The sequence below is a fragment of the Elephantulus edwardii genome, unplaced genomic scaffold, assembly GCF_000299155.1.
Source record: "Elephantulus edwardii isolate Elephantulus edwardi_28Jun2011 unplaced genomic scaffold, EleEdw1.0 scaffold00097, whole genome shotgun sequence".
Taxonomy (NCBI): Eukaryota; Metazoa; Chordata; class Mammalia; order Macroscelidea; family Macroscelididae; genus Elephantulus; species Elephantulus edwardii.
In genome coordinates, this window is record NW_006399847.1 from 12,500,018 (window position 1) to 12,517,153 (window position 17,136).

The window sequence follows — 17,136 nt, forward strand, 5'->3', positions numbered from 1 at the left end:
TTCTTTGGAATGGGAACAAATATTGATCTCTTCCAGTCAGTTGGCCAGCTGGCTGTCCTCCAGATTTCTTGGCACAACTTAGTGAGCACATCCAGGGCAGCATCTGTTTGTTGAAATATGTTAATTGGTATGTCGTCAACTCCTGGAGCCTTGTGTTTTGTCAATTCCTTCAAAGCAACTTGAACTTCATCCTTCATCACCACAGGCTGTTGCTCATGTTATTTCATGAAATTCTTCTGTGTCATCCAATTCCTTCTGATACAGTGACTCTGTTTACTCCTTCTATCTTCTTTTAATCCTTCTTGGATCATTTAACATTCTACCCAAAGCATCCTTAGGTATTTCCACCTGTGCCTTGAGTGTGTTTTTTCAAATCCTTCAGTTTAAGAAACGCTGAGTGAGTTCAGCCCTTTTGATCTTCTGACTCCAGCTCTCTGGACATTTCATTGTAGTATCTTGCTTTGTCGTCCCGAGCTGCCTTTTCAAATTTTCTGTTCAGCTCTTTGATGTCTTGATTTTTTCCTTTAGTTTTAGCTTCTCCGCGCTCTAATGCAATATTCGGAGTCTCATCTGACATCCATCTTGGTCTTGTCTTCTTCAGCCTTTGTAACGATCTTTTGCATTTTTTTCATTAATATAAATGAAAGTTTACAGAGACTTAAGGTTTTCAGTCAGTCATTGTTGCACTTTTCTCCCTGCCCACCCCCTCCGCCCCTATTCACTCTTTTCCTTGAAAAGAAAAACTCTTTCATTTTTAAGCAATCCTGCCCCCCAAGTCCACTCCACTATGCAGCCTTTACTCTGGAATTCTGTAATGACAAGAATACCCATTTATATATCCCTTTTAAACAGTTCTCTCCTTCATCTTTTTTCAATGCAATATACATCATTCCTCCCCTCCTTTTCTGTCTTCCCTCAAGCCTGAGGTCAGTCCCATTTTACAACACTGGCGCTATGCAATATTTGTCCTTTTGTGACTAAGATACTTCACTCAGCATAATGTCCTCCGGGGTTATCCATTTTGCATAATATTTCATGAGTTGCTTGTTTTTCATTGTTGCATATCATTCCATTGTGTGAATATACTAGAGCTGCTTGATCCATTCATTTGTTCGTGGGCAATTGGGTTGTTTCCAGATCTTTTCTATTGAGACCAAAACTACAATAAACATGGGTGTGCATGATCTTTTGCATTCTTCATGGACAATTTTTTTTATATCCTCCCAGAGCCCATTTGGTCTACACTCATTGGTGCTCAAGACCTCAAACCTGTTTTGAGATGGTTTTGAAATTCGAGTGGTACAGACTTAAGGTTAAATTATGGTTCCCATGGATTTGATTTAATTTTCCTCAACTTCAGCTTGAACTTGTCCACAGTCAGCACCTGGCCTTGTTTTTGCAGCTAATATGGAGCTTTTCCAATGGTTCTGTCCACAGATGTAATCAGTTTGATTCCTATGCATACCATCAGGTGAAATCCTTGTATATAGCTTGTTTTTGTGTGTCTTATAGAAGGTATTTACAATGAATAAATCATTGAACGTGCAAAATTCTGTCATTCTATCTCGAGCCTCATTTCCCTCATTGAGTCCACGTTTTCCAGGTACGGGTCCTTCTTCCCTTTTCCCAACTTTTGTGTTCCAGTCTCTCATTATTATCAATCCATCTTCATTGCATGGTTGATCAATTTCTGATTGCAAAAGTTAGTAGAAATCTTCTATTTTCTGCTAATAAAAGCAGAGGCTTTATAATCCTTCAGTTCACTTAGCCTGAGAGAGCTTTTTGCCCACTGGAAAATTTACATTTCACTTTGCTGTGCTTCCTTCAGCTCTACTCACAAGAAACAACAATCCTAGAACACTTAATTGTGTTCATAATACACCTAGGCCAAGTACCTATTGTCTGAACAGAGCAAGGGAACACTGCATGGTTTAAAATCAGGAGAGGTGTGCGTCAGGATTGTGTCCTTCTCCAAATCTGTTCACGGTGTATGATAAGTGCCTAACAACAACAACACATGTTAGATATGTAGTTATTGAGCTATTATATAACAAAGGAACATGCCACCTAAACTGGCTATATGAAGGTCAGTAGATATTTCATGTCATTAATAAAATATTTAAATTAAGGTACTGTGTATTTGACATGATACTCATTCAGATTCAAGAGCAAGAATAGACATATCAAATTCATTTCTGAAGCTGAGCTTTAACTTCAGGTTGATATGTTTTACAGTATTCTTCTTCTGTAAAGCATTTTACATGTAAATTCATAACAATCCAATAACTTTTCAAAGTTGAATTTTGTTGTAGAGCTGTTTGTAGTGCACTCAGTCATGAAATAAAAGCAGATGTAGAAGGTAGTTATTTGAATACTTTGGAAAGATCACACAGCCTAACATCCTTTTACTGGATATTTGTTGTAGTTCATCTTAACTACATTTTTTGCCTTTTATGTACTCAAAATCCTTGCCTCCAGGGAACCTGTTTGTTTTCTTGGCCGTCTAAAATGGTTGTAATGTTGGAGCCAGAGCACCCTGGGTTTGAACAGGTTGGCACCAGCAGTCAAAAACTCACAATAGGAGTTGCTTTGGAAAGGTCTTTTGTCAGGGACCTCTCCAGAATCTAAAGAAGCATTGATGTCAGTCTAGAAACAAAGGTGCTCCTGTTGCAAGCCTTGGTCTTCTCACTTACTATGCATCTGAGAGTTGGACAGTGACTAAGAATAACAGAAGAAGAATTGATGCCTTTGAGTTGTGGTGCTAGAGAAGAGTATTGAACATACCATGGACAGCAAGAGAACAGTTCTGTTCTGGAGCAGGTAAAACCAGGTTGCTCCTTGGAGACAAGGATCAGGAAGTTCCCTCTAACATACTTTGGGCGTGTTGCTAGGAAGGACCAGTCCTTGGAGAATGACATCATGTTTGGAAGGATGGAGGGTCAGCACAGGAGAAGACCTGAATGAAGTGGATTGACCCAGTGAATGACAGTGGAGGCAGGTGTGTTAGAAACAGTGAGACTGGCTGGCACAAGGTAGGGTAGAATTCAGAGCTGTTGTTCATACAGTTTCTATGAGTCATACTCGACTCGACAGCACACAACACAAATATATTAGCTCTATAAACATGGAGAATTGCTGATATTATTTAGTAATATTCTGTTCATATGATACATTTTAAATGGAGGTGATTTATTGAGTTGCATAAATACTTTATGCTTTCACTAAAAATTTCTCATCCACTTACAGAAACTTCTTTTAAAAACTACTTAATGCTAGTAATCTGTGATTATTGTTGTTAATATGTCTTCAAGTTCATAACTCATAACAGCCCTGTGAATAGTGAAGTGAAAACCTTACCCTGTCCTATGCCATCCTCAAAATCTCTGACATGCTCTATTTAGTCCATTATTATAGTACATCCATTATTATCAGTCCGTACTGTTGAGGGTCTTCTTCTCCTTCTCTTACCATCCACCTTTCCCAGTGTGATGTTTTTTCCAAATATTGGCCTGTCCTTATAACTTACCCAAACTATATGAGACAAAGTTTCACCCTCTGTGCCTTTAAGGAGCACCTTAGTTGCACTACCTCCAAGATAGACATGTTTGTTCTCTGGGTAATCCACATGCCACATCTCAAAGGCAGTGATTCATCTTATGGTATCATCCTACAACTCATCTCTTTGATCATTGATGTTCAGTCTTATCATTTTTCTGGTGAGATTTGAGGACTCAGAGGGGGGAAAAAAGGAAATTTTGAGGAAAAAACAGGCAAAGATAAAATCAAAGATCAAAGATAAATCAAGGCACCAGGGGGTCAAGTAAAAAAAGACTGTTTATTTCTTCTGTTGTTTATTTCTTCTCAGCATATATAGAGAATAAAAGCATTCCTTTACTTAGAAGAGCCAAACTTCTTATTACAGAACAAACAATTATCTCAAAGACCATTAAATAATATCTCTAACGGGGCTGGAAAGGAGTGTGTCCTAGGATTTCCAGGAACTAGAGCTTTTCTTGGAGACTGGGTAAAGCAGTTGGACTCTATTAGGTGGGCTGTCTTGTTTTGGTTGAGGGTGTGTGGAATGTTTGGTTGTTTTTTATTTAAGCTTCTTGTTTAGAATCAAGAAGACCTCCTGGAGGGCCCTTGTATTTAAGAGTTAAGGCACATGGGATTATATTTTAATCCTTTGCTACTATATTTTGGAGAAACATTCTTCCAAGACATACAGCACTTTTTGTCAGTTTGCTGTGCTGAGGTAATCTGAGTTTGCTGTGACACTGAACCTTGTGCCATTGGGGTCTCAGATGCCATAATGGAATAACTCTGCCATAGGTGTGTCAAACATAATGATTACCAATCTTGGGCAGTGTTTGGTGGAGCTCCGAGATTGATTCAGGTTTGGAAGCAGGAGTGGCATCCACTTCTTAAACCACATGTGCCTCCAGAAACTCTTTGAACTTGGAGAAACAATAATAGTTATAGAAATAGAAAGGCTTCAGGCCTTTTGTTCATATATGTTGTGTTGTTGTTAAGTGCCATTGAATCGCAAGCGACTCATAGCGACCCTATGAAGGAGAGTCCTCCATGCTTGGTTGCCTTTCATCCTTTCTCCAGGTTCATAGGGTTTCCGGAGGCAAGCTATTACAGAAGTGGATGCCACTCCTCCTTCCAAGCTTGTTTTAATCTGAGAGCTCCACCCCACTCTCTGTCCACATCGGGTAACTGACCATTAATGCATTTGACACATCAGTGTCAACAGTGTTCAGCCTCTCGGCAACAACAAGTTACCACTGTATGGCAACTTGTGCACCAGGTCTATATGACCTAGAGGAATGTCTGAACAAAAACAATGAAAGACAGGCCCGAGGGCCGCGGATTAAAAGTCACCCACCTTTGCCTTGATAGCGTCACTTTCTGTCCACTGGGCCAGCTGTTCTCTCTCTCTTTGTTGATGTACGTGTACGTGTGTGTGGGTGTGTGTATGTAATTTGCTCAGCACACAGACTGTAAAGCTATGGAGAGAGGATACAACCCTGATGCACTCCTTTCTTATTTTTTAAACCATGTAATGTTCCCTTTCTCTGTTTGCACAACAACCTCTTGGCCTGCTTACAGGTTTCACATGATCACAATTAAGTGTTCTCCCATACTTCTCAACATTAGCCATAACTTATGATCCACAGGTCAAATGCTTTTCTATAGTCAATAAAGCATAAATAGACATTCTTCTGGTATTTTAACTAGGATCTATCTGACATCAGCCATGATATCCCTAGTGCCACAGCCTCTTCAAAATCCTGCTTGTTCTTCTTTCAAGACAGATTTCATTTGTTCTTTTGGCAGTTGTTGGCTTATTTAATACTCTTTATCAATACAAGTCAAGGGCACTATTTCTTCTCCTGTCATCCTTTCTGTCAACCTCCAGATGTGTGGTGGTGTTGTATGCTGTCAAGTTGGAACCCACTCATAGCTGATCCTCCAGTGGGTTTTCAGAGCAGCTAATTGCATGAGAGGAGACTTCCCATCCTCCGTGGAGCAGCTGGTGGATCTGAACCACCTTTCTCCGGGGTTGTACGTGCCGTCAAGTCGAATATGACTCGCAGCAACCCTATGAAAAAAGATCGGAACCCTGTTCTATCTTACGCCATCCTCACGCTTACTGACACACAAGAGTCCATTGCAGTAGTCACCAGGCCAGTCTACCTGGTTGTGAGTCTTCCTCTCCTTCTTCAACTCTCCACCCTTCCCAGCATCATGTCCCTCTCCAAGGAACATGGCCAAAGTATGTGAGGCAGAGCCTCATCATTCTTGCCTCCAAAGAGCACTTTGTCTTCTCTAAGACATCTGTTTGTCCTTTTTGTCATCCATGGGATGTTCAGTGCTCTTCTCCAGCACCATAGCTCAAAGGCATCAATTCATTTTCTGTCATCCTTATTCTTTATCCACTTCTTAGATGAGTAGCAAGTAATTGGAAAGATTATGAATCAGACACACCTTAGTTCTCAAACTGACATCATTATCCCTTAATAATTTGGAAAGGTCCCTAACTGCAGATTTTCCTAGTGTAATGTATCTTATTTCCTGACTGGTACCAAGGGTGCTAATTGTGGAGAAAAGTAAGATGAAGCTGTTGACAATTTCAGTCTCCTCTCCATCCACCAAGACACTGCCTATTGGTTCAGTGGTAAGAATCTTTGTTTTCTTCACATTGAGATGCAATCCATTCTGAAGGCTGCATTCCTTGATCTGCAATACAGATTATTGGTGAGTCTCCCTCCAATCCTGATGCCACACTCCTCTTCCTAGAATCCAGCTTCTTGAATAATTTGCTCATCGTAAGACTGAATAGATATGGAGAGAGAATATAACCCTGATGCACTCCCTTCTCAATCTTAAACCATGTGATATTCCCCTGCTTTATTCTCACAGCAGCCTCCTGGTCCATGTCCAGATCCAGGTTTGTCACAAGTGTAAGCACTGTGGGATTTCCATTCTTGTTAGTGTCAGCTACAACTTGTTCTGACCCACATAGTCAAATGTCTTTGCATAGTCAATAAAGCACAACAGTAGTTGGAAAATATGGGTTTGGTGATACAAATGAAGCTGGCAATATAATGACTGAATTATGTATTTACAATGATTTATCCATTGCAAATACCTTTTTTAAAAGACACCAATGACTTTACACATGGATCTCACCTGATGGGCTGCATAGGAATCAGACTGATTATATTTGTGGAAGAAATCATTGGAGAACCTGAATATCAGCAGTTAAAACTACACCAGGGATGGACTGTGGATTATATTATTAATTACTCATATGCAAGTTCAAATTGAGGCTGAGGAAAATAAATCAACAGGAACTCGGATATGATCTTGAACAGATCTTTAATCAATTCCATATGAATTTCAAGATCATCTTAAGAATAGCTTTGAAGCACTGAACTGTGAGGGTTTCTGAAGCCACTGGAAGACTGGCATGCGAGTTTAGAAGTACTCTTGGGAACACTCAGTGGGAAGCTAGCTGAAAACAGCTTATTAGACAAGCACACAGATGTGTCCCCCCAAAAAATAGGGTGCTTCTATGAGACCTCATAAGACTCAGAAGAATATATCTGAAGGCTTTATTAATGAAAATAAAGTCCTTGAGAGCTTGTAGAAAACGCAGATTAAAGAGAAGCTATTGTCTTGAGAATTGACAGTAAATAGCAATAAGAAGAGCTCTGTTGTTGTTGTTGATTACCATTAAGTTGAGCACTAACTCATAGCGACCCTATGAACAAAAGGCCTGGGGCCTTTATATAACTATCCTTGTTTCTCCAAGTTCATCGAGTCTCCAGAGACATGTGGTTTAGGAAGTGGGTGATATTCCTGCTACCAAATCTGTCTTAAACTGGGAGCTCCACCAAGCACTGTCCACCATGGGCAGTCGTTATGGCATTTGACCCCCCAGTGGCAAAAAGTTCAGCATCACAGCAAACCCAGATTACCTCAGTACAGCAAATTAACAGAGGAGTGCTATTCAACTTAGAAGAATGTTCCTCCAAAATAACACTAGGCCTAACAGAATTTTAAATACAAGGGCCCTACCTACATTTTATTTATTTATTTATACACACACACACACACACACACACACACACACACACATACACACAATCTTTAAAGAAGAATGCAGCACCAAGATTGGGAAAATTGGCAAAAGACTCATCAATAACCTGCATTGTGTATGCAGATGACAACTTTGCTTGCTGAAAATGAGAACTTAAAGCACTTACAGAAAATCAGAGAATACAGCCTTGAATATGGATTGCATCTTATTTCAAGAAAACAAAAATTCTTGCCACGGGACCAATAGGCAACATCATGATTGTTGTGCTGTTGTGTACCATCGAGTCAGAACCAACTCACAGCTGACCCTTCAGTGTGTTTTCAGAAACGATTAATTGCATTTACCTCTCCCACAGAGGAGCTGGTGAATTTGAACCTTGTGCCTTCATTTGGAGGGCAACTTCCTAACACTAAATGGAGAAAAGGTTTAAACTGTCAAAAACTTTATTTGGATCAGCAATCAGTACACTTGTACCAGCAGTCGGGACACTGGGAGACATATTGCACTAGGAAAATCTACAGTCAGGGACCTCTCCATATTATTGAGTAACAGTGATACCAGTTTGAGGAATAAAATGCATCTGATTCAAGCCATGACCTTACTTATATCTTCTTAGGTATCTGAGAGCTCAACAGTGAATGACATAAAAGAATTAATGACTTTGAACAGTCGTGATTGACCCTCAACCAAGTGGACTGACACAATGACTGCTGCAGTGGGTTCTAGTGTGTCAGGAAGTGTGAGGATGACACAGGATAGGACAAAAGAAGAATTTATGCCTTAGAGCTATGGTGTTGGAAAAGAGCACTAAAAATCCCCTGAACTGCCAAAACAAACAAATATATCTTACTTATTTTTTCAATTCTTCCAATTTTATTAAAAAATAATTTTGTTCAATCATATGTATTTTGTTTTATAACATCAATTACAGTTGATCATTGCCATTTATTACATTTCATCAGCTCTTCTATGTAGTATCCCCTCCCTTCACCCTATTCATTGTTTAATCTGTTGTCTCCCTCCACTCTCATCCCTGTTAATCCTCCACAATGATTTCTGTGTGCAAACCTTTCATTACTATTATGCCCACTAGTCAATTAGTTATGCCTGTCTTGCTTCACATTGTTAGTTGCAGCATATGCTATATCTCTTCATCTATTCATTTCAAATTGACCTTCCCTTCACCTATTCCAATAACGTGTTTATTTTTTTGTGTGTGTGAAAAATTTGTATTTAGAACTAGCCAGCTAGACTCAGTTTAGATGATCCCAATTTTGTTGGCAACATCCAAAGTATCATATTTAGGAGTAGATCTAACATAGGCCTTCTCTCTGTTGGGCCTAATTAAGATGTTGACCCTGGCCACATCAGTGTTTACAGTTTGTTTTATTTGGTGCTTGTTGGCCTTGACATCCACAATGAACACAAGTGTGTTGCTATCATCTGTCTTATTTTTTTTTAAAATTTTATTAATTTTAATGAACATTTACAGAAATTTTGAATTTTCATTCATTCATTGTTCCACTTTTTTCTTTACCCCATCTTCTGTCTTCTTGATTGCTGACTCAGTGGTCAGAGTAGACTTGATGATGGCATAGTGGTCAAGCTTCTTTCTCCTGGGGGCGCTCTTCTAGGGGTATTTGGGCTGCCTTTGTTGTCTCAGTCTTAGGCTGCAGGAAGGTGAGTGGCATGTTGGTCTTTTTCTTTTTTTGTGGCTGTGGATGCCCTTCAGGACTGTCTTCATGGCCTTTACTTTGTTTCCCGTTTAGGGAGGAATAAGGCCTGCCTTCATAGCTTTAGGTGCCATCTTCATAGAAAGTAAAATTTTTTTTATGTATCCATTTCCCATCCCGACCCAGCCCCCATTACCCTTTTATCATAATATTCTTATAAAGTTTTTGTCCTTTTGTGTAGCTGACATCAGGGTGGGGGTAAGACTGAGAAAAACTGGATAAATGATGTATACTGCATTGAAGCTGATAAGGGAGAGAACAGTTTAAAAGTAATATATTTTAGGGCATTATGATTATCATAAGAGTTTGGAATGAGGGTTGCAGAGTGGAGTATACTTGAGGTGAGGGTGGGAGGGTGCGGGGGATTATATACCAATGAAGGAGTTTTGCTTTTAAAGAAGAGCGAACTCGGTGGGGGGGGGGGAGAAATGTGCAACAATGAATGAATGGAAATCCACGATCTCTCTAAATGTTCATTAAAATTAACAATAATTTAAAAAAGTTGGTAGAACAAAAAAAAAATTTTTGCCCTTTTGTGACTTGAGTTCTTTTACTCAGTATAATGTCCTCTAGACCCATCCATATTGTGTCATGTTTCACAAATTTACTGTTTTTCAGTGGCACATCATAGGCCATTGTGTGACTGTACCAATTTCCATATTCATTTATTTGTGATAGTCACTCTTACTGCTTCCATCTCTTTGCTTTTGAGAATAATGCTGCAATAAACATGAGTGTGCTGGGGCGGTGGAAGGGGTATGGGGGGATTGTGTACCAGGGAGGGAGTTTTTCTTTTACTTTTCAAAGAGAGTTCACTCCTGGGGGGGGAGGTGGGGCTGGGCGGGAGAGAACTGCAGCAATGAATGAATGGAATTCCAAAATCTCTGTAAATGTTCATTAAAATTATTAAAATTAAAAAATTACCAAAAAACCCCAAAACCATGAGTGTGCATACATTTGCTCATGTTGCAGCTCTGATGTTCTAGGATATATTTCTAATAATGGAATAACTGGATTAAAAACAGTACCTTTGTCATTTTTTATGAGCTATTTATATATTTCATTCCAAATAGCTGTGCTTATTACTGAGCATCTGTTTAAAATAAGTTTAAATCTTTAGTTGAAAGTATTTACCAACTAATAAATCTTCTCATTGGAAAGAGATGGACTGGTAATTATACCTGGCCAAGCGATGTAAAATAGCATACTTGAAATTCTAGCAAGAACTGTAGTGAACTAGCAAAATACTTCATTATTGCTTCATTGGACTGAGAAACCCAAAAGGCAAAGACAAGACAGTGGTCAACGATGAAAGCAAACACCCAGAACAGTGGTGCCCTCGAGTGGCCTTGTGCGATCAAAGCTTAAGCTTGCTCAGCGTTGTCAATGCCATTGGCCTCCATGCAGATGTCAGGCTCCCCACACAAAGAGGAGGGTGTGAAGTGGCTAACAGGAGGGCACAAACAGGTCTTAAGCTCTGGCAATTCTTGCTTTAGGCGTTCCAGCTGCTCCACTTGGAATATATTTGGCTGTTCCGGCATCCAGTCATATATCCTATCATAAATTAGACCATTAACTCCAAATTCCTTCAATTTTCTTCTGTTTTCAGGATCATTGGTGTCATCACCCCAGCAGAATATGACTAGTCCCTTAGCTTTTGCTTCCTCAATATACGATGGGTTTCTGAGCAGGTCTTCAGTATGTGCATTTATCCCCAGCAGATTTTCAAACTGCGCAAAGCTTATTGCAATGGGGGTTGTCCGAGATCGGAGGTCCATATGAGTTCAGGATAAATATCAGATTTTCCTTGAGTTAAAAATAAATGGGATATTTGTTCTGCTTTTGCTGAACCATTGTGCAAATATCTGCATCAAATGAAGAAAATACTATTCTCCTTTTCCCAGAATTTTCCAAAACAGTTTTTAAAATTATATCCAAAAATAGGTTCATATCAAAATATGTTGATAAATTGCCATCCCATATTCCATCCCTTTGCTGGCAGATCCATTTTATTTCTGTGTTAAACCCTACATCTTCTGGCAATGACTCTAAAACCATCTTAAGAGAAGGAAAAGGTTGATTTTCAGAAAAGGAATTTTCTTCCTCAACCGCAGATTCTTTCCGATCCTTTGATTTCAGTGCAGTCACATGGGCAAGCTTTAACAATTGGAGCTGGTCAAAGATTAGCTGGAATTTCAAATAATTCTGCTGGATCAGCATCAAATTTCTTTTTCATAGTCAAACAACAAGTGAGATCATGATAGACTACAGGAATAAAATCCTTTGAAAGTTGTACATCAAATTCTACAAAAGCTGCACCATGACTGGCCGCATTTCTTAAAGAAGCAACAGTATTTTCTTGAACTTTAGCAAGCTGGGCAGTTGTTGTAGAGTTCCCTGCACCTCAATGTCCAACATCCAATGGTGTCCTTGGCTTCCAATACTTGGAAAATGAAGATTTCATGTCACAGCTGTATCCTGGTAATGGCTTAATAATTACATAATCAACTCTAACTTTGCCTATTGTTTTTCTAGAATTTCTGCTCATGATGGGGAGAGTAAGGAGTCCTGCACTCTTCCCACTCTCGGCAATGGTAGATGATGAGACATGCTGTCCCCACATGGCCGGGAAGGGCATCACCCTGAACTACCAGCTCACTGAGATCTTTCTCAAAAAAATCAAAGATGAGTTCCAGGTTATCTGGCTCCATTGTCTGTATATTCCGTCCAGCGATCAGGCTGCAGTCCATACCCACACTCTGGCTGGGAATGCAGGCACTTGAACTCATTATCACTGATTAACGATATCTCTAAGCTATTAGACATTTTGTGAAGAACAGTTAGGAGATAGCCTGTCATCATCATCTTCCTCCAGACCCTCTAATATCAGCTTTACTCTAAATCTAGATTTTTTAAAATTTTTTCTTGGTTATTGAGACAGGAGGTTTTTCAGAATAAAGCAAACGTAATCTTATTTCAGTTTGACATGTCAGCCATCCTGAATCCAACGTTTCAACACCATTGTGGATTCCAAGTTGTCCATCGTCAATAATAATTTCACTTTCTAAAGGGGTTATTGAGCGTGGTTGTAGATGAGTCTCCCACTTTGTGAACTATGACTTGACATGGACCACCGATAGTCTTTGGTTCTAAGAAGCACCCTTTAAAGTAGCGATACTGAACTGATACTCCTCTATTGAGTACAGTGGTTGCTTTACATAACATGCTTTCACCTGTCTCATTCTCTGGAAGAAGAGGGACAGCATTTTGAGGATTCCAACTTCCCAAAGCATCACAGCTTCCACATATAGCAAAAACTTCTCCTGGTAAGATAGGTCCTCTTATTTCAAATGTAACCTGAGAAGGTGTCATTCTGATGGTTGTGATGGCTTAGATGTTGTGCTGCGGCCGGGCCCGCGAGGTGCCGCTGCCCACAGTCGCACCGCCTCATTTTTTTTTTGAGGAAACACCAAACTGCCTGTCATAGTGGCTGTCCCATTTTATGTTCTCACCAGCAGTTCATGTGAGTTCCTGTACCTCCACTTCCTTGCTGTCATTTTTTTATTTGATGTCCTATTAACAACTTTGCTGTTGTTGCTGGAGTGAGAGTATATCTCTTCATTGTTTTGATTTTCATCTCTCTAACAGCTAGTGATTTTGTGTTTGTTGGCCATCTGAACTGTCTCTGGTAAAGTTTCTTGGGTTTTTTGTATTTTTGTTTTGTTTGGTGTTTTGCTCTTGTTTTTTTAAATCATCTGATGGGTAGTGTGCCTGTGTCTATCAAGTTTTAAAGGGTGGCACATGTTTATACAAAATAGGTGACCCTGAGGACATTATACTGAGTGAAATGTCTGTCACAAAGGACAAATATTGCATATGACCACTGTTGTAAAATGAGACTGACATTGGGGTTGAGGAAAGACTGAGAAAAAAAAAAAAAAAAGGAAAGACTGAGAAAGATGGGGTAAATAATGTATACTGCATTGAAACAAATGAGGGAGAGAACTGCTTAAAGGGATATATGATTGGGTATTATTGTCATTACAGCAGTCCAGAATGAAGGCTGCACAGTGGAATGGACTTGGGGGGAGGTATTAATATAACAATAAAAGAATTTTTCTTCTACTTTTCAAAGAGAAGAGCGAATTGGGGGGGAGGGAGTAGGTAGGGAGAAAAGGGCAACAGTGAATGAATGGAAACCCTAAGTCTGTAAATTTTCATTAAAATTAATAATAATTTTTAAAAAATGTGGCACATGTCATACAGAAGTGTGAACTCCCAGTCATCATGCTTATGAACTAGAAAAGGATCTAGGTTGTGTTTGGGGTTTTTGTTTTGTTTTTTTGTTTTCATTTCTGCTGACCATTATTTAATTGTGTTGTCTTTTTCTGGTAACATGCTAAAGCGCTTTATAAATTTTAGATATGAGTCCCTTATCAGGTCATTGCCAGATATTTCTCCCATCTGTAGACTCTTTTTTCTATTTTAGAGAAATTTTCAATGAACACAAGGATTTCATTTTAGAAGATCTCAATAAATAATCCATTATATCTTCTGCTTGTATGGTTTTTTGTTCTATTTGAAAGTCTGTTGTGCCAGAGATTGAGGCTCCAGATTTGTTCTGTTTTTCCTGTGATACTCTTTATAGTTTCTGTTTTCACCCATGGATCCTTGATCCGTTTTCAGCTTGCTTTTGTGTATGGTATGAGGTGTGAGTCTTGCTTCCAGTTGAGCCTGCACTATTTATTAAAAGGCTGTCATTTCCCTGTTTAATGAGTTTCATCTCCATGACAAAGATCAGTTGACCGTAGGTGGATATATTGGGTTATAAGTTCTGTTCCATTGGTCTGTGTGTTTGCCCCTGTACCAATACTGTGCTGTTTGATTACAATAACTGTATAATAGATTTTGAGTTCAAGGAATGTGATACTTCATGCTTTGTTTTTCTTCTTCACTAGAGCTTTGCTTACTCAGAATCCCTTTCCTTTCCAAATAAAGTTGGAAATAGTTATTTCCATTTCCATGAAAAATGGCATTGTGATGTGAATCAGTAATGTGTTAAACCTGTAGATTTCTGTACAAAGAAAGCAGTGAAACAGTACTGTTGTTGTTGTTGTTAGGTACTGTCGAGTCGTAGATGACTCATAGCGACCCTGTGAACATAATGCCTGAGCACTATTCATAGAGTTTCCCCAGGCAAGCCATTTCGGAAGTGGATGCTGCTCCTGCTTCCAGGCTTGTTTTAGTCGGGAAGTTCCAGCAAATACTGTCCACCATGGGTAACCATTACCACATTTGACACATCAGTGTCACAATATTCAGCATGACAGGAACCACGAGTTACCCCTGTACAGCAATGCACAGACCAGTGCTATACCACCTAGAAGAATATTTGACAGGAAAACAATTTGAACCTGGCCTGAGGGCCACAGATTAAAATCACCCATCTTCGGCTTGGTAGAATAACTTTCTGTCCACTAGGCCAACACAGCTCTCTTTGTGTCATCGTTGTTATTATTGTTAGGTGCCATCGAGTCGTAGATGACTCATAGAGACCTTATAAACAAAAGGCCTGCGCACTGTTCATAGAATTTCCGGAGGCAAGCCATTTTGGAAGTGGATGCCACTCCCACTTCCAGGCTTGTTTTAGTTGGGAAGCTCCAGCAAACACTGTCCACCATGGGTAACCGTTATCACATTTGGCACATCAGTGTCACAGGAAACACCACTACTTCAAGAAATAAAAAGAGACCGAGATAAGTGCAAGAATACAGCAAGCTCACAGATAGAAAGATTTAATATTATGAAAATGGCAGTTCTGTGAAAAAACATCTACAGGTTTATTGCACAATTCAAAGACATTGATTCATATTCTGTCATGCTTAATCATTGTCCAGCTGTCTGATAAATAGGAGTCCATTGTTATCCTTTTTATTTCAGTTGATTCTGTTGTGTTGCCACTCATTTCTTATTTGAGTTATTTGTATTTCCCCCCCTCATTACATTTGCCTGTGGTTTGTCAGTTTTATTAATCCTTTGGAAGAAACAATTCCTAGTTTTGATTATTTTCTGTCTTCTATTTTATTTATTTCTGCTCTTTATTATTTAATACTTCTAGAAGGTATGGAGTTTGCTTGATATTCTTTTTTTTAATTTTTATTTTCTTTCATTATTTTTTGTGTGTACCATGAAATCAGATCTGACTGATACAGGAGGAGATTGTTCCTCCTTCTCCAGCACAGCATCTGGTGGATTTGAACTGTGTACCTCTGAGATTGCAGTGCAGCTTCTTGCCACTAGGCCACCAGAGCTCGCCTTGCTCTTCTTTTTCTATTTGTTGTATATGTTGGTTGTAAGGAGTTGATGTGAGTTTTCTTTTTTGATGTATTTGTTTATTGCTATGAACTGAACTCTAAATACTGCTTTTGTTGTGTCCCAGAGGTTTTAATATGTTTTGAAGAAACTTTTTTATTTCATTATTCCTTATTCTATTACTTAGTAATGATCAAGAAAGATAATAGTTTACAAGTTCATAATTTGTTTCTTGTTATTTATTTCAAATTTTATATAGCATTTTGATCTGAAAAGATGATCTGTTGTTTGTTAATGTTTTTTAATTCACTGAGTTTTGCTTTGTGTCCTAGCAATTCTGGAGAATGTTCCATGTACACTGGAGAAGAATATTGAGTATATTGAGCTTTTGTGGGAATAGTGTTCTTTTTCTGTCTAAAGAACATCTGTCTGCCCAAAGAACATTTATCTATCAGGAAGAATTTGTTAATTGTATTTATTTCTGTTCATTCTATCTTTCACTGAAAGTTTTGTATTGAACTCTTCTAGTATTGCCAAATTGCATTGGGAAAGTTAGCTATCAGGGACATCTCCAGAGTACTGAAGAGCAGTAGTGTCAGTTGGGAGATCCAGGCCATAGTCTTTGCAGTTGCTTGCTATGCATCAGAGAGCTGGACAATGACTAGGGATGATAGAGAATTGATGCCTTTGAACTGTGGTGCTGGAGAAGAATCTGGAATATACCATGGACTGCTAGGAGAACAAACAGGTTTGTCCTGGAAAGGGCAAAGCCAGCCTGCTCCTTGGAGTCAAGAATTCTGAAGCTTCATCTGACATACTTTGGGCATGATACAAGGGGGGTACCACTTTTGGACAGGGACATTATGAGTTGAAGGTGGAGGGACAGAGAAATAGGGGGAGACCCTTGATGAGATGGATTGATGCAGTGACCGGAGTAACAGAGACAATAACGTTGGCACAGGATAGAGCAAGTTTCAGGACGACTGTATATAGGGTTGCTAAGAGTCACAAGTGACTTTACAGCACATAACAACAACAAAAATTGTTATCTGTTTAAAGTTTGTTTTGTGTATTTTGCAGCTCTGTCTGAACATGGATGTTAAGGATATGTAGTCTTATTCTGTTGATCCTTTAATCATATAGTGCCTTTCCTCGTGTGCTTTTTTTTAAATTTTATTATTTTTGTGTGTGTATGTGTACCGTCAGATCAGATCTGACTGGTACAGGAGGAGATTTGCCCCTCCTTCTCCAGCAGAGCATCTGGTGGATTCAAACCGCATACCTCTGAGATTGCAATGCAACTTCCTGCCACTAGGCCTTCCTTGTTTCTTAAGCTAGTTTTTACCTTGCAGTCTGTTTGATCGGAGATTAATATTATTACTCCTGCTTTGCTTTGGTTGGCATTTACTTGCTTAATAGCTTTTTTCCCAGCACTTTGATTTTTAGTCTGTCTTTATCCTCCTGTCTCAGATGTGTTTC

The 17,136-nt window shown here is 39.2% G+C and overlaps 1 protein-coding gene and 1 pseudogene across 3 annotated transcripts in view; one reads left to right on the forward strand and one right to left on the reverse strand.

Moving 5' to 3' along the window:
- The window catches only part of ANKRD12 (ankyrin repeat domain 12), a 193,013-nt gene that overhangs the window by 125,588 nt on the left and 50,289 nt on the right, over positions 1-17,136 (forward strand). The window lies entirely within an intron of this gene.
- Positions 10,393-12,720, reverse strand: LOC102875006 (annotated as a pseudogene). The gene has a single exon (XR_438926.1). The product of XR_438926.1 is annotated as a glycerophosphocholine phosphodiesterase GPCPD1-like (transcript).